The 24122-nt window shown below is 35.6% G+C and overlaps 1 long non-coding RNA gene across 1 annotated transcript in view; it reads right to left on the reverse strand.

Moving 5' to 3' along the window:
• Positions 1-798: 798 nt before the first annotated feature.
• Positions 799-24122, reverse strand: part of LOC145730313 (uncharacterized) — a 61551-nt gene continuing 38227 nt past the window's right edge. Inside the window, exon 3 of the long non-coding RNA XR_014178585.1 lies at positions 799-1399. This is a non-coding gene — a long non-coding RNA (uncharacterized LOC145730313). The remainder of the gene's footprint in view (positions 1400-24122) is intronic.

Below are 24122 nucleotides of genomic sequence, written 5' to 3' on the forward strand. Positions count from 1 at the left end.
ATAAGAAAAGTGGCCATTTCTATTTTCTTCTATTTTTAAGGTAGAAGTTAAAAAAACTGTTTATAAACGACATGTAACATGTTAATATGAATATAGCCAAATTTGGTTTCGACTGTGGGTATTTTTATACATATTATTTAGCACTTTTTTATTAAGAAAACGCTTTTTTTCTAATTACGAAGATTAACGTTTACAAACTTATATGTTTTAATACACTGTTGAAATAGTAAAAATCAACAGAATTAAATGACCTAAAAATATATAGGGTGTTCCATTAAAAAAAATATAACTTAGTGTCATATGTCAGAAACTAAACGTAATAGAAAAAAACTGACTACGCCATTGGATTCTACGTCAAAACTTCTACCGGAAACCGTTTTTCCTTTTTTGATAACTTTAATAGCAAATGAAATACAGAGGAGGTTACAAAATGACCAATTTTCAAAAAACCCCCGTATCTTTGAAACAAAAGAAGTTTGCGCAGCCCACTCTTCGCCAGTCATCTCAGCTCAGAAAATGAGATCGAAACACGTATGCTACTTTTTTTCTATCTATTACCGTTTTCTCTGTACCCCGTAAAACCATCGAAAATGCAGCACCCTGTACAACAGTAGTTCAACATTTGAACCTGAGTTCAATTACCAGTCGCAGTTCAACTGATCCAAATTCACTTTATTTCAAACTTTTAAAAGTAGAGAGCATCTATTTATTGAAATGATTGAGCTGGTATTTTTTTTTTGTTACATTTTTTTCATCTCGCTCAGATTACTTTGGGGTCATTAACCATTTTTTTTTTATTTTGTTAATCGATAGCGCTTCAAAAAATATTTAACACGTATTTTTTATTTTCGGCTTTAGAAGCATTTAAACCTAAGAAAAATGACAATAAAAATTTCATTTGGTTGTTTCACCCTATACAGGTGTGGTAAATCCAAAACCGACCATAGGAAAACCGGGTAACGGACAGAGAAACGTACATTATTGCATGCGCGGGACTAAGACAGAAAACGAAAAAAATATCAAGTAGGCCATATTTTCAGCGCGCTGTTGCCAAACGCCAAGTTATTTTGTCGACGGTATTTGAGTGATACTTGGCGTTTGGCAACAGCGCGCTGAAAATATGGCCTACTTGATATTTTTTTCGTTTTCTGTCTTAGTCCCGCGCATGCAATAATGTACGTTTCTCTGTCCGTTACGCGGTTTTCCTATGGTCGGTTTTGGATTTACCACACCTGTATACGTTGTATCCCGTTTGGCGTCATAAGGGGACTAGTTTTTGACGTAAAACAGTGTTTTCTGTTTCTTTTCAGCTTAGCAATCCTCGAGCGAAATAGAGTATATGAACGTACGTCGGATATTAGCAGTCGCCAGTCGACAATGAAAGCACTGAAAACTGACACTACCGACAGTTGACACAGTTCTCTCTTTCTCTCTCACACAAGCTGGGTTTATACAGCGCACAATGCATAACTTAATGCATAACATAGAAAGTTGGCTTTACAGTAATGTAATGTCATATTTTGACATCCGCCGTCCGTCATTGTATTGTGTTATTGTTTTGCTTATGAATTGTGGATTGTTGTTGATTTTGCATTTGTGATTTTATATACAATGTGCTTATGAATGTAGAATTCCACCTACGTTAGCATATTGAATTGTCCCATACATACGTCACGCACAGGGGTGTGCCAAGCTCAATTTAGTATTTAATCAGTTTTTTATTAAAAAAAAAACTAGTGGCCTAAAGTTTAAAATTATCAGTTAAAACAAATTTTTAAACAGGAAACTTTACAATATTATTGTTTTGAATGGAAAATTGGACTATAGTTGATGACCCCATTTGGCATAAACTTTACATTCTTTTTTATATTTTCTGCAAAAAAGCAGAGAAACTCTTAAAAAATCATTTTCTTGTTGGGTATAAAAACTAGAAATTTTTTTGATTGAATTTCTTTTCTATCGTGTCTAGGGTGGGAACCACTTCATTTTTGCTTTATTTCGGAGTCAAGTATCGTGCGCGAACCCCCCAGGGGACGTCAATTGTCGCTGTTATTTTATATACAGGGGGAACCCCCGTTGACAAAATCACAACACCGGGTTCGTATCTACGAGAACATCGGAGGGTTGTCAAACTCAGCGTGAAGCTGTGTCTAGGTTAGCTTTCGGTTTCTCACGTCACTTGACTGGATGCTGGAATCGAGCACTCGTTATAAGTGACTACTATACAATCAAGTGTACTGTGGACTAACCATCTGGAATTTCACTTTTTTTTGCACAAAACACGTACGTTCCCAGAAGTGTTTACGCAAGAAAAAGGGACACATATTTCGGCTGCCGAATTCCGGTCGGCTCGAAAGTCACAAAGTCAATAAGCGTATTGTGCGTGTATCACGGTTTGGGGCGCACAAAGACATCAAAGCGGCCAGATTATGGGGCACCAGCTCCCGGGCACCGATCGGCCCCTTTGACTTAGAACGTCTTTTGTTCCACTTACGCCCCCGAAAGCTGTTGGCTGTCCCGGTGATTAATTGTCGCCCTTTAAGTGTCTCCAAATATCCATTATGTCGGACACCATAATATTTGCCTTGTTTTCTTTCAATTAATATCTGTAAATTAGTTTCGATTCACGAAAATAAAAAAACATGAAAAACTAAAACAACATGGATTCACGCAACCCTATAAAAGTAAAAGGGAGTGGTTTCGGGTAATTTATTGAAGCGACGTTGACACATTTCATAAATATTAAAAAAAAATGATCCAATCGACGACAGCCACCCAAAAATAAAATTTAAAAATAAACAACAAAACCTCTACCCTCTTTTAGAAAAAAAAATAAACATTACGTCAGCGGATTTACCACGGTTAACAAGGGTGCAAATTATGGCAACTGTTTTAAGCAACCAAAAATTAGAATATTAAAAAGCAGATAAATCAGTCCCTAACTGGTATCAAAACCAAACCCCTTGAATGGGACCAGACCTGGTTCGGTAACCTCCCCCCGAAAAAAACGCAGGGGTGCAATAAGGGAACGCATATAAAGAATGGATCCTTTAATTCGGGACCGTAACCCGCCATTACGGTGGGCAGTCTGGCAACAAAGGATTTGATATGTATCTTTGTGTAACGCTTAAATTATTCATACACCTTTAAAATGCGTGTTAGAAATGGTGGATAAATATTTTGTGCACGGGTTATGATGATACCGGTTAGGGCATGGTTTTTTTTTACCGTAAAGATGCAATGCATTATACTGAAATCAAACAATGATGATTAGTTGTCATTATAGTATATTACTCAACTAGTGCCGTTAGAGACATTTTACGCACGAATTGGAAAAAGTTGTCTAGTGTGTAATTTTTTTAAACAAGTTTTGTATAGCTCCATGGCGTCCAATTTGACAGATGTGGCATTTGATGACAGTCACGTGACAGCAGTCACAACTGTCAAAATTGACTTGACACTGCAATGAAACTATAAAGTACCCAAATAGTGTATTTGTTTGGTAAATTGTACAAGCTTCATAGAACCAAATTGGACAGATGTGAAATTTGATGACAGTTTAGGATGTTGGCTGTATCACGTCGCAGCTGTCAGAACTGTCAAAATTAGCTTAAAAGTGCCATGATCCTATAAATTATCATTCATATTCATAGTTACAAATTAAGTGATATTTACAGGTCCATCCAGATCTAAGTTGGATGGATGCAATCTTTGGTCACAGTATACGACATTGTTTTTAGTCATGTGACAGCTGTCACAACTCTCAAAATTGATTTGATTCTGCCATCAAACTATAAAATAGCAAAATAGAAAACCATTCTGGTAAAGGGCCGTAAAAGTTGTATTTACAGCTCCGTGGATGTATGTTTGTCAGTTGGAACGTTTGCTGACAGTTTAGGACATTGTCTTTAGTCATTTGACAGCTGTCACTACTGTCAAAATTAGCTTAAAAGTGCGATAAAACAGTTTAAAATTTAAGTTTTATTTACAGCTTCACAAAATTAAAAAAAAACAAAATTTGATGACAGATTGGCAGGATAGGTTAGGTTAAGTTAAATTTTTGGTAAATTATAAGTTGTATTTACAGCTTCTTGGTGTCCAAATTGACAGATATGGCATTTGATGACAGTTTTTTATACAGAAATTGAACACCTGGTATTACGGAGAAAATTTGTTGCGTTATAACAATGTCGCGTTTTATTATCGGGCTTCTAATTTTCGATTCGGTCGTGTCAAATAAGGGTGCGCGGCTCAATATTTCCGGTCTTCCAGGATTCGAGAGCACTCGAAAACGAGTCGAGACGCGAGAAAAGACAAAAACGTCGTCTTCCTGCTGCCCGGAACAATCCCACTTGTTTTTTTAAAACAATAGTCCGTGACAAAAATAGAGCTTTCCAAGCACGCTTTCAAAAAAGATGCAACTTTCAACTTATACAAAGTGAAAACCCTCCAGTTTAAGACTTTTGTTTTTGATTGATTAAACAGTGACATTTGCAGCTTCAAAGCAGTACCATCTTCTCTTGGGTTATATTGTGTAGGGAACGCGACCATCATCTCTAGAAAATCCCAATTTTCACGGACTTCTGGGTAACTGATTTGAAAAAGGGGACATCGAATTGACAATTTGCGCCCCCCTACGCGGTTAATGAGCGATGGAGCTGCGGGGGCCCCCAAACTTTCTAAAACCCCCATTGACAGGTTTCTTGGTAGCGAAGGGTCGTGCCCGTCGATTCCGTTTTGTTCTTGGAGGCGATTTGTCTTCTTTTACTCGATACTGCTGTCCAAATAGTCGGGCTACTGACAGTCCAGGCAAAAGTTCATACTTTCAAAGTGGGAAAAAATTTGGTTTCGTTGAAACCCATTAATTTCCAACTTAGATTAATAGGTGAAGCTGTCACGAAGCTCATTTTTTAATTCCCGGTGATGTCTTCATTATTATTTTATTATTATGAGAAAGTCGCGGTCCCTCATTACCATCTGTGTTATAATCGAGCCCTATTTACAATAACAACATTAAACTTTTTTTTTAAGTGACAACGGTGCACTATAAAATGCTTATTTATGTTTTCGGCCTGTTTGTCGGTTGGTTTCTATAGGTTCTCCACTTTTGTTCGTGGTTTAGGACCGATTTATCTTCGTGTCTATTCGGTTTTGTCCTTTCAGTCGTTACTATTTAAAAAAAAAAGTTTTGAATATTATTCAAACCAAGCTAATTCAACAACAAATGATTACCAGCTAAAAATACTGTAAGTTCAAAACACACAACACCACCCTGTATATAAAGCTTATAACAGCCATATTCACCAAATTGTTATTAAACTGATAAGTTTAACAAAATAAGTTTAATAAAATTGATTAGCAATCGAAAACTTGGATTTTCGATTCGATTTGATCCGATTTCAATAATCGATTAATTTCAGTGCATTTATAGGAAAATTTTCTAGTGGTGCCTTAGCAACAAACGGACTGTTAAACTTAACAAATCTTCTGGAGGTAACTGTGGTTTAGGATGTGACTCTTTTCGATGGATTTTCACAGTCAACAACAAGTCAAAAGGCTTGACAACACATTTTGGGTATATTCTGCTGGACATTTTCGTTCATTTATGATTTTGGTACTACTTTCAGTACTTATAGTAAAATCCTGCAGTGACTTATATATTATTTTAAACAAATAATTTAATAACCACAAAGGCATTTGTTATTTTTGCTTTTCAATATTAAATCGTGGTAAGTATTTGTATAAAAGGTTTAAATAAGAAATTTAAATGAGCCTGGCACGATCCCCCGTGACGTAATTAGAGACTCTTCCAATTGTAAATGGAGTATGAATTCTAAAAAAAAAAGAGTTTTTGGTAGATGACACTTTTGTAGGTCGTAATTGGACCTGAATTGAATGACGTACTAATATACAGGGTGTCATATTTTGGCTGAAGCTCCTGCATCTTACAACAGGTTATTGTAAGAAGTCAAATATCTCAGAAACGTCACTTTTGGTAAACGGATTATATCGTCAAATTTTAGGCCAGTCAGTCAGTGAATCAAATGACGTAATAGTTTACAGGGTATGGTTGATTATTAAAATATATTCATGTACTACAACTACTTTTACCACTGGAATTTTAACTTATTGGACTTTATTAACATTATATCTTTCTTTCCACTAAATCTAATCTTCGAGTCTGATTAGTTTCGCAGAGTGTCGGTAAAAGAAAAAAATAACAAATCTCAGCCGGGGGTTTTGTGCGACCAGTCAAAAGTGAGAAGCCTGAAGATTTTTGATGACCTAATTGAAATGTTTTGGCGGCATTCTCAAAGTGTTTGCTAACAAATAAAGTCATTTATTCCCATTTCCAGTGACATTTCGGATTCGATACGCAGATAAACGTTATTTTTGTGTGTGTGTGTGTGTGTGCCGGCATCGAACCTTCATCATACCACCTTTCTGCCCTACTCGACCATAATGCCCTTTTTTCCTTTTGAAACGTCGCTGCACGCATAATTTCGTTGATTCGATGGAAATAACTTTTTAATCTGTCAGTTTCCAGGTTCCTCTCACTGTGAGTAATAAAAAAAAATCGAAAATTAATAGAAAATCTCTCCTGGACGCCGGTTTATTTGGCTTGGTAGTCAATGGTGGGTATTTATTTTAATGCGAGAAACTTTTATCATATAACACCGCGGTGTCTTTTGAGAGCGGGGCCCAGGTTGTCTGACAAACAGCCACGATGTAAACGAATCTACTTGGAACATTTATAGTGTTTGTTTGTGTTTAATGTTTAATCACACATAAAGCGGCGGCCTCTTTGAACTAACTCCTTTGCGTCGAGGATAAATTTCCCGTGTATTTTTAAGCCTTGTGAGGTCTGCTGCTGTGTATGTTCGCCTTGTGCTGCAACGAAAACCGTCCATCAATCAGCCATTTGTCAGAACAAACGGAATAAATCTTATCGGCTCTGTTTCGAGTAGTTTCCTTTGATTGGAAATTTGTTCGCGGAAATTTAGCACAGCAACGGAAAAAATTGGGTTTTTTTATACAAAAAAAAGTTATTTATGTATCACGAGAGCATAAACATTTAATGTTCCGGTGCATACAAAATGGTATGTCAGACCACTGTTCTTTACTCTGTATTAACATTCCAACTATAAAAATGCGAGGAACTGTATTTGGAAAACTATCCAACATAATTAGAACTAAAGAGACCAAGTGAAACATATTTAAAATATGTTGTCTTGACAATTTTTGTTCTTAAAAGTGTCTTTCTAATTTTTTTCGATTTCCCTTGTTGTCACTGTTTTCATGTACAGGAATCACACAAATATTTTAGATTTGTTTCTCTTGGCCCGATTAGTCATATTTTTATTATATAATTATATTAAAACTTAAAAAAAAAATTTTGAGAAAAAGTGAAAAATTTTTTGCCTATTTTAAAAACCTTTTTAATTTTGTTATTTTTGATTGAAACTAAACATATCTTCATCATAGTTATGACACTTAGTCCAGGTCAGTTCAGTCCAGCCTTAGTCCAATGGTGTAGGTAATTAAATACTCACATATTATAATTTAGTAACTTTAACTAACTTTTTTTTAAATGACATTTCAAAATTCCACTTATTATGTCGTCGTTCTGGCTCATTTGAAAGAAAATTTTTGTTTAATAAATCAAAAAACAACAACAAATTATTTTGACAAACCAAGTGTCAAGAAATATTTCAGCTTCAGTTTGACACTTTAAAGACATTAAAAAGACTTCTAGACAGCGAGAAACATTCTGGCTGTGATTTGACTCTTTAAAAATAGTAAAAATGCTTCCAGCCTTTATTTCGACAAGCCAAAACCAACAGGAAGGCTTCACTCGACATTTTTTACTGTTTAAAGGCAGGAAAAAGCCTTCTGACTGTTATTTAACAGTTTAGGAACAGTAAAAAGACTTCCAGCTTTTGTTTTGACAATTTTAGCTCTTCAGACAGCGTTTTTTACTAATTAAAGACAGTAGAAGCATTTTGGATTTTATTGATCACTTTTAACAATAAAAATGCTTCCAACCCTAGATTTGACAGTTTTTTTATTTCGTTTTCGAGATCGCCTATAGAAACATTAAAATTTGCCCACCCTGTACATATGAAACCAGTGACACAGTATGCAAGTCAAGTAAATGACACGTGACGTGAAAATTGGTCACTTGACCATCTTTGTTTAGTCCATTGGTTTCTAATAGTTTTCTCCTTTCATTATGGGATTTCTGAATGGAAAATCTCTGTTTGAAAATACCTGCTTCTTTGAGACTTTTTCAAATTTTAAAACAACATTGGGGGTATTGGATAATTGTATATTCTTCAACGAGCGTATAATGATGGTTATTCGTGAAAATTAAAGGCGAGAAGAGTTTTGGAATCATCTGAGTGAATAATAGTCATTATACACACTCGAGAAAAAAACTTTTTTATGACGACTAAACTGGGTGAAAACTACATTAATGCTAAGTCAACATGAGCAGCTTTTGCATAAATCTCAACACAGTACAAACAGTGCTGCAAGAATAAACTTCATCGATTAGTGACTTTAAGTAAAATAATAACCATGGGCAGTGTCAAAAGGATTCAGAGAAAGGACAAGTAGTATTACCTTATTATTAAAACTTTACTGACTTTTTTATAGCTCCTGAGGACAGAAACAGAAAGGGACACCCTTTTAAGCGATTTGTAGCTTAAATCCTCCGCTTGTTATAACTATACTACATTTTAATACCTTTCATATTTTAAGCAATAAACATTTTGCTAAGGTAAATAAGCTTTTCTTAAAAGTATTTTTGCCAAGCAGGTATTATTCACTAAACTAAACTTGCGGTCGTAAACTACAAGGGATTAGCCAATCAAAGGAATAAACAAGTAATCAGGAACCTTTCTTTAGTGCTTAAGAGGAAAATTATTAGTTTTTACAACAAAAGTTTTGGGTGGCCGGTAATTTGCACCTTTTGAAATTCACTGGGTATTTTGACTAGTTTTAAACCCTCTAACCAAATGTTAATCCTTCACCCGAAATTGTCTGTCTCACTTAAATGAGTTTTGAGGAATAACTTGCCCAAGTACCACGTGTGTCTTATCTGTAATGTTGTCAAGAGTGCGGTTCCTTTAATGTGGAAAGGAATTTTATATGTCGAGTGTGTAGGGCCTCGTTAGTTATTTAATTTATCGCCAAATTTATCCCTTACAAATGCCACCCATGTTGTACCAACCCTTATCACTCTCCATAGGTTTGGAGTGCCTTTCTCTGGTTTTTGCCAGATGGTTCACAATCAAATCACCATCTAATTTGTTCAAATGTAAATATCACGTGCCTACACTCATTGAACGAATTAGCAATCTGGATACTTAGCGGTTTGTGATTCACATCCGGCTGGAATTACGAGGCACAGGACATCTGCCTGGTGCCTGTGATGAATGAACTTGATCAAAAGTGTCAAAAGTCAATTCTCGTAAGTTTTACAATGAATGGAAGCCGGCTTTTCTTATTAACCAGCCTTGCACCAATATTAATCATAAAAAGTGAGCGTCTTCAATTAGACTGTAATTTTTTTCAATTGAAGGTTCCATTCATGTCTGCTATATAGTCAGAGTGTGTGTATCTGTGATGAAAAGCTTCAAAAAGAGAGAAATCACTTGCTTCTTTGAAATGACTTGTTACTAGGAAGTGACCGAGTCGAATTAAAGCGTGACGTACCAGAAGTTTGTAACCAATTGCAATTTTATACAGATAATGCCCTAATGAACGGTTCCAATGTCAACCAAAGAAACCAAACTGATAGATTTATAGCAGGGCATAATGTCCTATAGTGTTGTGCATTGTACTTTTATTACCGTCTTCACTTGGCCATCATTAGTCTAGAAATCGGATTTTCGCGGTTATAACTTACATTCCTATACACATTATGAGATTGAAATCTTTGGAAGCACCCCATCAAGTTGTCTGAAAATTGGCTTCTGGCTTCATATGGCGTAGAATGCATGAATTGTCCTCGTAGAAACTGACTAGTGGAATAATTCCTTTCGATGTGTAAACCTGCAGAGGAACAAGAAAGTCCACGACCGAGTGGAGGATTTCGGCTTAATTCCTCACGAAGTATCTTCGGAATTAATTGACATGATATAACCGGCGCTGATGGTATCTTTAAGTGATGGTCAAACGCGGCAACCGTAATACTTATAAATATTTTCTGGCCGCAAGTGGAACGAATTAATTCGTTTTAATCGGTTTCGATGATGAAACACGCAAAAAATTTGCAGTTGGAGTTAACGTGCATGTTTTACCTGTCGAAAAAATTCGAGTAAACATATCAGCAACAAAGTTACAATTAAAGCCAACAGAGCTCTCAATATTTTTTCTACTCGCGTGCAGAATTTGATACTTTTTTGCACACATACGAGTGCAGAAAGTTTCTTTTCTCTATACTCATTTTTTAATTCAAGTTCAATGCAACACTATGTTGCCAGGTTTACCGTTTTTGTATATAATATACCGTTTTAAATTACGTTATTACCATACTATGTTGGTTGTGAAACTTTTTATATACTTTTTCAGTATATTGAATAGGAAATTTAATAAGGATTCTAAAAATGCGCTTAAAACAGTAATTTGCTTACTTTAAATTATTCTCTAAAACCACGTGATGTATGTCACTAATGTCAGAATTGTCAAAATTTTACTAGAATTTGCAAGAATTACATTTTAACACAGTTTTCGAAACAAGAGGATTTTCTGAGATTTTACAGTTATTTCAACAATTGTCACTTCACAGTCTAGCTAAATAGTCTTCTGAAATCACGTGACAACTGACAATAACGTCAAAACTGTCAAACCATGCTCAAAAGTTGCAAAAATCAGGATTTAAAAACTTTTCTTGCCAGTATTTGATATAAACGTGTTTCTAAAGTTGCAAAAATGAGAGTTTAGAAACGTTTTCTTGCAGCATTTGATATAAAACGTGTTTTTGAGATTTATGACAGTTATTTTGCCAATTGTCACGTGACCATCTAGCTAAATAGTGTTATAAAATCACGTGACAACTGTCATTAATGTCAAAACTGTCAAACCATGCTCTAAAGTTTTAAAAATCAGGGTTTAGAAACGTTTTCTTGCAGTATTTGATATAAACGTGTTTCTGAGAATTATTACAGTTATTTTGCCAATTGTCACGTGACCGTCTAGCTAAATAGTGTTATACAATCACGTGACAACTGTCATTAACGTCAAAACTGCCAAACCATGCTTTAAAGTTGCAAAAATCACAGTTTAGAAACGTTTTCTTGCCAGTATTTAATATAAACGTGTTTCTGAAAATTATGACAGTTATTTTTCCAATTATCACATGACCGTGTAGCTAAATAGTGTTATACAATCACGTGATAACTGTCATTTACGTCAAAATTGCCAAACCATGCTCTAAAGTTGCAAAACACACGGTTTAGAAACGTTTTCTTGCTGGTATTTGATATAAACGTGTTTCTGAGAATTATTACAGTTATTTTGACAATTGTCACGTGACCGTCTAGGTAAATAGTGTTCTACAAACACGTGACAACTATCACTAACGTCAAAACTGACAAATTTTAAAGTTGCAAAAATCACAGTTTAAAAACGTTTTCTTGCCAGTATTTGATATAAACGTTTTTCTGAAAATTATTACAGTTATTTTGCCAATTGTCACGTGACCGTCTAGCTAAATAGTGTTATACAATCACGTGACAACTGTCATTAACGTCAAAACTGTCAAACTATGCTCAAAAGTTGCAAAAATCAGGATTTAGAAACGCTTTCTTGCAGTATTCGATATAAAGAGTGTTTTTGAGATTTATGATTTTCGACAATGATCACCTGACTGCCTAGCTACATTATCCTTTAAAACCACGTGATCTGTTACTAATGTCAAAATTTAAAAACAATTTTTAATAAAAAAATGAAAAATCTGTATTTTTGAAATACGGTTTTTATAGCAACATTTTATTGAAAATTCATTCTTCTAAACTTCTGAGTAACATTGTATATTACGTGTAACAACAAACTGGTTCCGTCACGTGCTTTTATGTTATGCCCGTCAAAGTAAACATCAATTACAAACGTGAAGTACATAAGTGGTTTAAGTATTATTTGCTCTCAAAATATATTGCAAAATGTAGTCATTGGACTTATCAGATGAATAACTTCCTAAATTAGTCGTATCAACCGGGTCAATCGCTAAAAGTTTGGATTTACTGTCAAAATCAACAGGACGCTACAAGAAGGAATATGTAAAACCCGGTGAAGGGATTGAAGGAGGAACTGCTCCTAGTGTTGAAGAGTACTACTTAGCTAGAAAAAATTTAGATTTAGTCAGCTATTAAGCTAACTATTTGTCTTGGCGCGATACTTTTCCGCACTTGTTAGGAAAATAGCTATTATGAAGAGAGTAGTAGTAGAACTGCTTTCACTTGTCCTTTAATTTGTTTATTAAACGAACTAATGTTTATTTATTATAATCCGGATGATTAGACAAAAAAGACAAGATTCATGACCAGTCTTCTTTGTGAAAATCTGTCATTTCATGTGTTTTATATGAGAGAAAGAAAGATGTTAAAAATGACGTTATTTAAAAAAAGTAAAATTCCAACTATCACATTCTAGTTGATTTCTCATATACTATAGACGTTCTTATTTAATAATTTACCGGCCTCCGCCCACTTTGAACCAGATTGAAACGATGTCATAGTAAACAACTTGGTTCGAAAACACGTTTAATTGAAGCCACTTAAACTTTTATTGAGTGTAGGTAGACTAATGCCTGTATAGAGTCCATTTAACGCAATATGAGAATGTGTGTATCAGTCAGAGGTCAATATTTATACACACAATTAGAACCCGTGGGATTGGTCGCTCTTTGACCTGATGTTTACTGCAACAACAAAATCTTCTTAACGACTAAAAAAATAATAATAACAAAAACTTGAGGGGGATGTTTTAACGAGGTCCTAGCGAGTGTGTCACAGTATTTTCCAGATGGATAAACATCCAGTAACGAACGAGTCGTTTTGAAAACAAACGAGTAACAAAACACCGGGCGCAAGGTCCGGACAATGGGACGGCGCTCGCGACGCCGTCGACGCGTTTGCGTTGCATTGTGGAACGCGGTAGGAAGCAAAATAAACGCACTTTAATGAGATGAGATAACCGGCAAAGAGTTGAGGAGGGTTTATTAAATTCCTTGTTTTGTAAGGGTGGGTGCGTGCGTGCCCGCTTTTGTTACGTCGAGGGTTTACTATGTTGCAATCGACAACGTCGATCCAGGAATTAGAAACTAAAACCATCAATTTCCCATTTTTACTGTCTGTAATGAATTGACTATCCCGTTAGTTTTCGCAGCCTGAGTTTGAATAATTCACATGGTCAGAAGGGAAATCTACATTTCTACCCCAGTAACGTACAAAAGTGCAACTGTACCGTTTTTGGCTTGAATAGCCCTCTGGTAACAAAATATCCTTAATGCGAGGTTGTATAGATAATAGGTCTGATACAAACAAACGCACAATGCCCGGACACAAAAGTATTGGGTTGCTTAGTTTTTGTAATTTTACGATCAACTTAGTAAGATAACATTTTCCTTTTTTGAAATGGCTGTCAGCGGCCTCCTCCCTTGTATTTTCTGCAAACAAATAATAAACTTGTTATGCCATCTAACCATTTTCGTATTAGAAACGTATCAGTGTGTACGGATCTAGTGGATATGATAAAAGGGTGTGCGAACCAGGGAATTCAGGAAGAGTGTTAATTAATAATATTAAACCTGGTTTTCCTGCCACCCGTCTGTGTTTAGGTTACAGTCATAAACAGACGCTATTAAAACGTATACTGACAAACGCCACTATGGAACGGCGGTAAATAACTTTTTTCCTGATGAAGGATGATATGTTTGATTACTTAAAAGCACCGATTAAGTCTTTTATCTTCGGTAAATAAACAGAAAGAGCCCCAAAGGCAAAGTCGGATTATTTTGATGAGACGTAAACACTTACGAGAACTAGAAACCATCAAAGATACAGCTACTATCAATAAATATTTTAATTCCTTTGAGAACGCAAATAGATAAGCAAATGTTCCGCGTTTCCTGTCGCTAAAACTCTTTTGATCCGTCTTTTGATCGAATGACAAATTTGAATCTCCACTATGCTGGTTATTCCATGTAAGAGCCCTGACCACCAGCATCTCCGAGGTAATCGCATTAGGAACCCAATTTGGAGTTTAAGATTACAGCACGCCTACTGGCCACAAGGGACTAATCATCTGAATGGTCATCTGACCCTAATCCGATTTTCTTGCAATTTCCTAATCAACGCACCTTTGTCTGGTTACCTTTGCACAATTTTTGAACAGACAGAGGACAAGATAAGCGTTCTTTTCTGGTAACGGAAATATGATGCAAACAAACAAAGTGCCGGAGCAATTTGAGACAATTTAAAGACACAAAACATCTAGCATTATATAGCGCCCATTATGTTGTCAAGTATATTAAATTGTTCTGGACAATGCTGGTTACGAGCGAAAATTGCCAAATAAGTGTATCAACAAAGCAATACACTAAAACGATCCTTGAGAAAACCCACGAACGCTTCAATTGATAAATTGATCTTTGCTGGTATTGTTACAGTCTGACTTTTGTAGAAGGAGTGCCTTAACTAAAATAGTAAATTCGGGTGTGTCAAATTTGTATTGAAATATTTCAGTATAGCAAGCATGCAAAAGGTTCAGTTATTTGGTACACCATATACGAAAAAGTTCCATGTGACGTAGAAAAGGCCACTTGTCCCGTTTCTCTTCTGCTCACAGCAAACTGAGCGAAACAAAATATGTATGGACGTATGTCTTATATGCAATGAAAAAAAATATAGCAGAAAGGAGCATAAGCAACCAAAGTGGGAGACAAAAATCGTTCAGTATGGCGTCTGTAACTGTTGATCAGTGACGATAATCAATCTGATGTTTTTCACAAATTCACACTCAATTCAACACAAATTCAACTAATTTAAGTTGCTAACTTAACTGATACTTGTTCTTATTATTCACCGAATCACATTCTAATGTCGTTGCAGGCGCCAGGTTGCCATATTCACTTTAAAATCCTTCGTACGTTCAAGATATGATTCAATGTTTGAAATAAGTCAACGTCGTAACTGAATTTGATGATTGAAAACAGTAATATGACTTAAATATAGTCACGTGACTTTAAGGTGGCTAATTTAACCCTAAACAGAGTCGCAATCTCAAACAATTCTTAGGAAGGGAAAACAATTGATTATAGATATAGATTTTGCTACAGGAAACATACTTATAGCGTTGGTAAGTCCTACCTTCCAGGTATACTAAAAATTGTTGTAAAACTAAAATAACGCAGGTTTATTTTCTGGATTGAAGTCTAATAATGAAAACGTTTTTGAAACATTATAATCTGTACTTTGATTAAGTTATTATAATAAATCAACGATTTTTCAGAGAATAATAGCATATTTACCCAACAGTTTTCTGGTAAACTTGGAGGAAAAAAGTCTTTTGAACAGGCTGCTAACGGTACAGTGTGTATTCCTTACGGATGATCAGAAATGTAAGGCAAAAAGCGCAAAATAGATGAAAAGAACATAAATCCTCCATTGTGAAAGCGTTAGTTTAATCCGTTATTTAGGTAAACATATTGGCCGCCCATGAAAGGACCAACAGTACCGCTAAGGAAAACAATATCGTTTGGTTCCTTCCGGTTCAAGAAATTCAACCAAAAGTATGTATAAGTATAATATTTTGGTCGGCCCCTTAAAAGATGTTTGGGTAATTTGGCGAGTTTAGATTTTCGAAAAATAGCAGGCGGCAGTCCTTTTTGGAGATTAGCAATAGTCGTTGGTTAAGCTCGGCTAGTCAAAATACTGGCTTGTTTACTTTGGTGCTTAACTGTTGGTGGGCGAAGTCCCGACCACCGTGTTCATTACTCTTGGCAGTGTCCGATAATCGATCTCATTTGTCCCCGATTTATGCAACTTTATAATAATTTAAACGAGATATCGAGTGCAATGTAAGAAAATTAACTGCCGATAGTTTGTGGCGAAATATACGGCGCAGGATTAGTTGATAAATGAATTCCGTCCGGAGTGGCAATTCCAATTTTCATAAGTCATCGGTTTTTGCATCGGGGTCCCTTGCAGTTTTCTTTATTACCATAAATATAGCGGTGTTGGTTTATGTCCAACAATTCTCTCTTTTTTAATCAGCTGCGCAGCTCTGACGAATTCATCAGGTGTCCGAGCTGCGCAGCGGGCGGTACCGTATCAACACGTTTACACCAAATTAATACCAGCCAAACACGAAACATTCACATATCTAACTCGACGTATCGACGGAAATGCATTCGTTTTATTCCGATCAGGGGCGTACCCCATCATATCAAAACAGAACTCGTAAGATCCAAAAAAACATTCAAACTTTCAAGAATATAATAACTAGAAAAATATTTTTCTATAGGCGCTTTCTTTCAACCAAATATTTCGGATCTAAGCGCGTTTTGATCTAAAAATCACATGATTGCAAAATAGCACGAAGATCACATGACTTTTGAAATCATAAACCAAAAAAAAACGGATATTGTCTCTATCATAATTATACAGTTCGATTCTCGACCTATTTCTGAAATTCCTTCCTGAATATCTTACTAGGAGAATATGGTTTTTGCTCCCTTTATGGGACAATTTGCCAGGGGTTTTCTTTCTGCCTAGGATTTGTCTGACACCAGGCCATCCCCAGGAAGGCCTCTTGGTGCTTCGGTATACAAATCAATTGGTTATCTTGTATGGTTTCTGAGATTTGCTTATGATCTAAAAATCACATGATACCCTGATTGAAAAATAGCACAAAGATCACGTGACTTTTCAAATCATAAACCGAAAGAAAATGGATATTGCCTCTATGATTATACTCGTATACAGTCCGATTTTCGAAAGTTGACAATCACGTGACAAAGTCAATACATACACCTACCTATTTCTGAAATTAATCTATAGTACTATTTGGCAACGTGACAACTGACATTTGACATTAGTCATGAAAAGAGAATAATTGTTGAGCTTCCAAGTTTTGTTTGGTCACATGATAGTCAAATTTCGAAAATCAGACAACATTTTTTCACATCAGTAGATTAGCGAGTTTTTGACAGTAATGCAGTCACTCCTTTAGAGAGACAACCAACATTTCGACGTCTTTATAGATCATTATCAGAGTTATTTTTAAAATACACCTTTGAGCATATAAATATAGAGAACTAGGAAAGAAACAAATTAGCGACAAAGATAAAAAACTTTCTATTCCAGTGACATGTGCTAGTCTGTCAAAACAGATGTCGTTCGAGTTTTGATCACGTGACTACTTGAACAGAAAGCCTGATTGGTATCTTTTGTACACTTGAACTGTGAACTTTTTGAACTGTTGAACTGTGGTCTGTTTTGTAATATTCTCTTTAACTCCCCTCGTTTTTGACATATTCTTCCATATATTAAAGGATCACACCTTTTTCCAGAACAACAGGAGGAACAACACTGTGATCTTTGTTAACTGCTTTTGCAGAAAATAGTCGTTTTTGACAAGTATGACTTTAAAAGTGTCAGATCGTTCAAAAATTCTGCAAAGCTACGTTACCTAAGTGAAACGTCTATGATAAGCCTTAAATTTGTTAAGAATTACAACCCATGAAGCGTTAAACAACAACGACATTATTTTAAATGACATACTATGATTTGACCTAGTATCATCATTTATGACAAGTTCTTCCCACTTTTCTTCATATTTTCCTGAAAGATTTGCAATTTTAAATTTACCAGAAATGGACCAGAAATGTAATGGACAATTTTTTTTATTTTTTCATGGGTTTGAGTCAATAGATAAGCAAAAAACGCCTCTGACTAGAAGATTTACGATTTCACATAAGGCACCCATCATCGAACCGCGATCCACCTGGTCGCTACCTTGCCGACACCCACGCCAGCGTGACGTCACCGCGAGGGTTCCACGGGGTACCCCCCGCGCTCAACCACCGATTTACGACTCTTTTATAAAAAGGATTAAATTAAGGGGCATATCTCATTTACGTAGACATATCACACCTTTAGGCCGATGACAGTATGCCGCTGCTTCGAGGATCCTCCAATTTACATATCTCATCACCATTAATGTCAACGGGCCATTTCTTATTGTCATTGGTGGATTTCGCGTATTTATTTCCACGACATCTTTATCGATTTTACGAAAAAGGTTTCTGTTTGTTCGTGCGATTGGCTACCAATCGTACATCAACCGATGCTTTATGGTTTGATTGAGAATAATTAAAGTGTTTCAGTCCCGGATGGGTGATATGGTAGTGATACGCCACTGTGTAACTGTTTCCAGACAACAAACAAAGAAACATCGTCGACTGTTTCGGTATAATTGTTGATACAGAGTTGGCGAGTTGGCAGCTACGACCGCAGCTGAGCGCTACGCGATCCTGCTGACGTAGCTGGATAACGCCATTCCAGAAATTGAACCAATTATATAGGGAAGGGCACCAGTTTGTGCTGATCTTTGTAAACAGTGGCGGAAAAGCTGGAGGGACTTCTCCTCCTACAGTCTCAGCATAATAGAGTATTTTCTCTGTCATACTCAAAAATTGTCTGTTTCACTGTTGTAAATAATGGAGTAAAAAGCACGTTCAACTTTTGGTCACAAGTTTACAAAAATTGACTCTGACTTCAGTAAAAATCACACTTTTTGCTGTTAATAATTGAAAACGGTTCTGTAGAATGACGAACTGAATGAACCGTGAAATACCCTCTTACAAAATTAACTAAACATTTTAATGAGTCGTATAACAGTTCATTAAGAATCTGCCCTAATCCAGCTGATTGCATAAAAGATCATCAACCAAATTACTAAGTTATGCACGAAATGCGGTTCTTCGGCATCTTTTTCGAGTCTCGTGCTGGGGTCAAGTGGACTGGCGAGACACATACAGCTGTTTTGATATAATGTTAAATTGTTAAAAATTAACCGCCTGATACGGACTGATGTTACCAGAGCACAGCAGCTTACCACTGAATCACCCTGTAGTTGTATAAAGCTTGGTTCACATGAATCTGGAACACTTTTGGAGCAGAAAAAAAAATTGAAGATTTTCACAATAACTGTCATTTTTCCAATTTTCGAAAAGTTCAAATTGTTAATTTCACCTAAGGCCTTTATGGGGCAAAATAAAAATTTTTACTAAAAGTGTCATTTTTCCAATTTTTGAAAAGTTGTGACTTTCTCCAAAAACCGCCTAACCTAACCCAAAATAGAACAGACTCATCTAACCTTAAGAAGTCCAGTCAGACGTTACATACACACACACATATACGAGAGGTCAATTATTTAATTCACTGGATTAAATTGAACGGCATTTGGTGAGTTTCGTAATGAACCAAGCACGAGTTAAAATAAATATTATGACCCCACTTCCTGTGCTGCATCTTAATTGGTTAAGTGAAGAAACCAACTAAAAACAATATAAGACGTCCGCAATAAGTATAAATACGGACTGGGGCTATTCCAGAAGATTAGAAAACTGGTCCCCGAAAAAAAAACACCTAATTTATGCAAATCACTTTACCGGGGTTATTATGTGACAGTTGATTACGGCCTCGTCATAACAGCCCAAAAATGTTATAATCCGACACATCATCAAGACGAGCAGCTTTATACGTCCAAATCAGCCAGATGTACCATAATCTGGTATAAAGCAACCATAGATTTTTTTGATTTTTTGTAAACCCATTAAAAACCCTTCTTCTGGTAGAAGCAGCACCAATAAAAAGAGCAAATTACACGTAACTTCTTTTCTATCCAAGTGTTTTCTTCATCATCGAAACCGAAGATCTGACGGGCGTACAGCTTTGTACATCACCGCTTTCTAAAGACGTTTTAACCTCCGCATTTAATATTGATTGAACCGGTACCCTCGAAGATTAAGTCGTACCGCGACTTTATCAGATCGTCGGACGTCGTATCGCGGTACTGCCAGCGCACGTATGTTATTGTTGTGATGCCAGCCTTAAGTTCGACCTTTACGATCCTTTAAAAGCCCTTTTGTTTGTAATGCGTACCTATAAAGTGTTATGCGGTACCACTTTGGTGGGAAACTAACATTTTAGTCTCTAATTTTTATCGATCATACAGGGTGGTCCAGTTTTAAATGTCCATAATTCACCAATCCATAGCCAATTAAAAAATAAGTTGACATTCATTATGTAATTTTCCTGAAAAGTGCTTCTTAAGGAAAATACAGTCCTTCAAATTTCTGTTTAAAAAATCGTTTTTTTTTGTCATAACTGTCAGACCGTTGGAGCAATATTGATCAAATCAAAAAAAAATTGACTTGTAGACATAAAAACTAAGTAATTTTTCAAGAATTTGTTACTACAAATTCATACATTTAAACCTTAAAAATTCACTTCAACCCCAAAATGTGACTGAACTAATGAAAAGTGACATCAGAAGCTTAAAATTTGCATTTGAAGTAAGTTTTCATAATTTGAAGACAAATTTCAATATTTTAGTCTTGAAAATAGTCTTAGATGCAGGACATTGACATTAGATTCATAAAAATTGTCTTAAAAACGAACTTTTCGTGCTTTTTACTTTGCTTTTCATTTTCTTCGAATTCTGGACTATTTTTAGTGCTTTAAAAACTGCTTTCAGCTTGGAAAATCGAGTTTCAAGACTATCTTCACCAAGTTATTGACATAGCAAACTTAAAAAACAATTTTTACATTCTTCATAGACTTAAAATGGCATTCGAAGCTTTGTCACTATTAAATCGACTTCTAGACACCTCAGTGCTAAAAATTCGGGTATTTCTTAATAAACTAGACTGTTTTTAGTGTTTTAAGGCTGTTTTCAGTGCCTCAAATCGAGTTTCAAGATTATCTTTACAAAGTTTTTGACTTATCAGGCCTAAAAGCCAGTTTGTCCACTGACCATAGTCTTGAAAATGTTATTTCAAGCTTCTTCACTATTAAATTGACTTCTACACTCATAGGTGCAATAAATTGAAGCATCTCTAAGAAATTCAGACTGTTTTTAGTGCTATTTAAGACTGAAAAATCGAGTTTAAGACTATTTCCAAAAGTGAAGTTTCTTCAGTAATAAAAGTAAAAAATTTTGGTACCAAATGCTACAATAATAGTCTTGAGAACTAATTTTTAGAAATAAAATAGTCCGAAAATTTAATTTACTTCTAGACTTGTTGTCCAGTCCAGAAAATTCAGTTGTACACCAATTAAAGTCTTGAAAATATACTTTTGGACTCTCTTTAGTCCTAGTAAAGTCAGTTCTAGCATTAAAAGTCAACTTTTATATTATTTTTAGTAGTAAAAAATGAGTTTCATGCACAATACAATCTTTGTCTTGATTTCCGGACTTTTTTTAGTTCTTGAATGCCAGTTTCAGACACTCAACCAGGATGGCAGTCTAAGAAAGCGAATCATAAGACTATTCCTAGTAGTAAAAAAGTTTTTAGACTATTCAGTACAAATTTGGACTTTCACAAGGCTTGGATGTTCAGTTTTAAACTATAAAACGATTTTTTAAATTGAAATTTGGAGGACTGTATCTTCCTTAGGAAACCTTTTTCAGAAAAATGACATAATGCAAGTCAACTTATTTTTTGATTGGCTATCAAATGGTGAATTATTGACACTTAAAACTGGACCACCCTGTATAATTGAAACATGTCTGCAAAGGGTGTGTGTGATTCAACCTAGGGGGACATGTTGATATGGAATAGGAGATGGGAAAATGGTATTTTATTTAAAAATGCAAGAAACATGTTCAGTGAGACCTATTTCCTGATTATATCAATTGAAACATAATCCAAATCCTTCGGTTTTTCGTAAATTTGTCGACTATTTTATTATGAAAATCCTGTACATTTTCATTGATATTACTTTTTTGAATTTCTGGGGGGCAGCTGCCCCTACCTGCTCCCCCTTGGCGACGCCCTTGATTCAGTATGTCAAAGGTGCTGTAGTTGTAGAAATAAATGCTTGTGATTGGTCTACTATCCACAATTGCGTAAATTTCAGTACAGTGGATACTTTGTGATCAAAACTGTAAATTTCAACTTATCCAGTTGTTGCACTATTCTACAACATTTTTTTGTCAAAAAAAATTAAGATTTAGCTCATTATGTAGTGTAACAAATTGTTTATACAGTTTTGTTCTCATTGTTGATAATAAGAGTGTAATTCACGACACACCTAAACTCTGATGGAGGATCACGTAGGTGTAGACCTAGTCGGTGATGTTGCCCTGCAGGTCAATTACGGTGAATTAAATAAACGTTGACGTGCTTCTTTCAATACTTACGACTTGTCGGTTGATTCATATTATAGACATTAACTAAATTGAGCTTAATTGAAAAAATACACAAGAATTGGTGAGATGTGGATAAAGCGCGGCCCCGATGGTGATGGCGTGTTTGTTTTTAATTCTCCCGGAGTTATTGGCTGATCACCGTGTATATGTAAATAAGATGTTTCCCCCTTGAACATTGAATCGTCCCTCGTTTTGGTCGGCAGTTTGACTCTGGTTACAGATTCCGTCCACAACGTACAATGGGCCTTAAATATGATTTATGAAATACTTTTATTTAGGGGCAACAGCTCGAAGCTACCCTAAACAATCCAAAACATACCGGCTTTCGATTTTTACGCCCTGTGAACAATGCGGGTATACGCGGTTTTGGCCTGAGGTGTAGTAGTTTTAGCCCTTAAAACAGTGACGTCCAACTGCTACTTAATTACCTTTATCATCTGTGTATGTAATTTATAAAATTAGCTAAGTTTTTTACAACACTCTCAAATGGAGGATTAACAACGAGGTGTAGCTATTGCTAGTAAAAGAAAAAATAGGGCGGTTGTATGTACGCCACTGGTTAGTTTCCCTTCGATTGTCACGGTGGTTGATGGTGGTGAGAATGGGAGCAGCCGGTTTGTTTTCAATAAGCGGCTGACACATCTAACATCTATATCCTACAATTAGCTGGTCGGATTTACATTTTTGAATGCTCCTAGAAAAGACCTGGAAAAACTTTTGTACGTGATCGAAACTGAATCGGTATTGACCCCTCGAGATGCTCAGAGACCGATACGCTGAAGTGAGCATATTAAAATGTTTGTTTAAAGAGGGCCACGTGCCCCAAACGGGACTCCTCTGGATCTACGTGACCGAACAAAAGACAATCGCAACGGGAAGCGGCCTATCGCCCTTTCGGCCGACCCCCCTTTTCGACCCCCTCCTTGAAACGTCGACATTATCATTCGATACATCTCTGAATTGTAATTGACGATTCAACGACGAGATTCCTCAAATCAAGCTAATTTGCTACGAGATGTTGGATTTCTGATTATCGTATTTTACCATCAGTAGAGTTGGCTGGTTTTTCATTTTTTTTTTGTTTAAGAAAGTTTCAGCCCTTTTAACTTTTTATAGATTTTATGGGTTTTTAAAACCAGTTTCTATGGGTTTTATCATCAGAAAACTGCCAAAGAAAAAATTGTTAGTTATTTTCACCAAAATGTTTCGCAGAATGTAATAAAGAAAAGAGGATTTTAAAGCCCATTTTTTCTATAATTAGAGTCAAAGATTGAATTTATATAAAAATTTGTACTCATGGTTATACATAGTATAAGAATTTTATTAGATTTCAAGTCTCTGCATTTGGTGGCTGGAATAATTGTAGAACGTTCTGCCTTACTTACTTACTTATATTCAGTGGTATCAAATTGATCATATTTTGATTTTTCTTAACTGTCAGCCGTCACTTATTTTGATTTTAATAGAGTTATGCAGACAAAAGCATTGTATCAACAATGTCCTCCATATTTTTGTAATAATAAGTGGGTATAGGCACACTTTTAGTAAACTCTTTGTAACTGCATTAGATTTCTTGCCATTCTTGTATACAACTGATTGTACTAAAATTATACCAAACTGTACTACTATATTACACTACTAATACCCTTGAGACATGATTATAGTTTCAAAAATCC

Source organism: Ips typographus, linkage group LG6, assembly GCF_016097725.1.
Source record: "Ips typographus isolate SLU linkage group LG6, UJ_Ityp_2.0, whole genome shotgun sequence".
Taxonomy (NCBI): domain Eukaryota; kingdom Metazoa; phylum Arthropoda; class Insecta; order Coleoptera; family Curculionidae; genus Ips; species Ips typographus.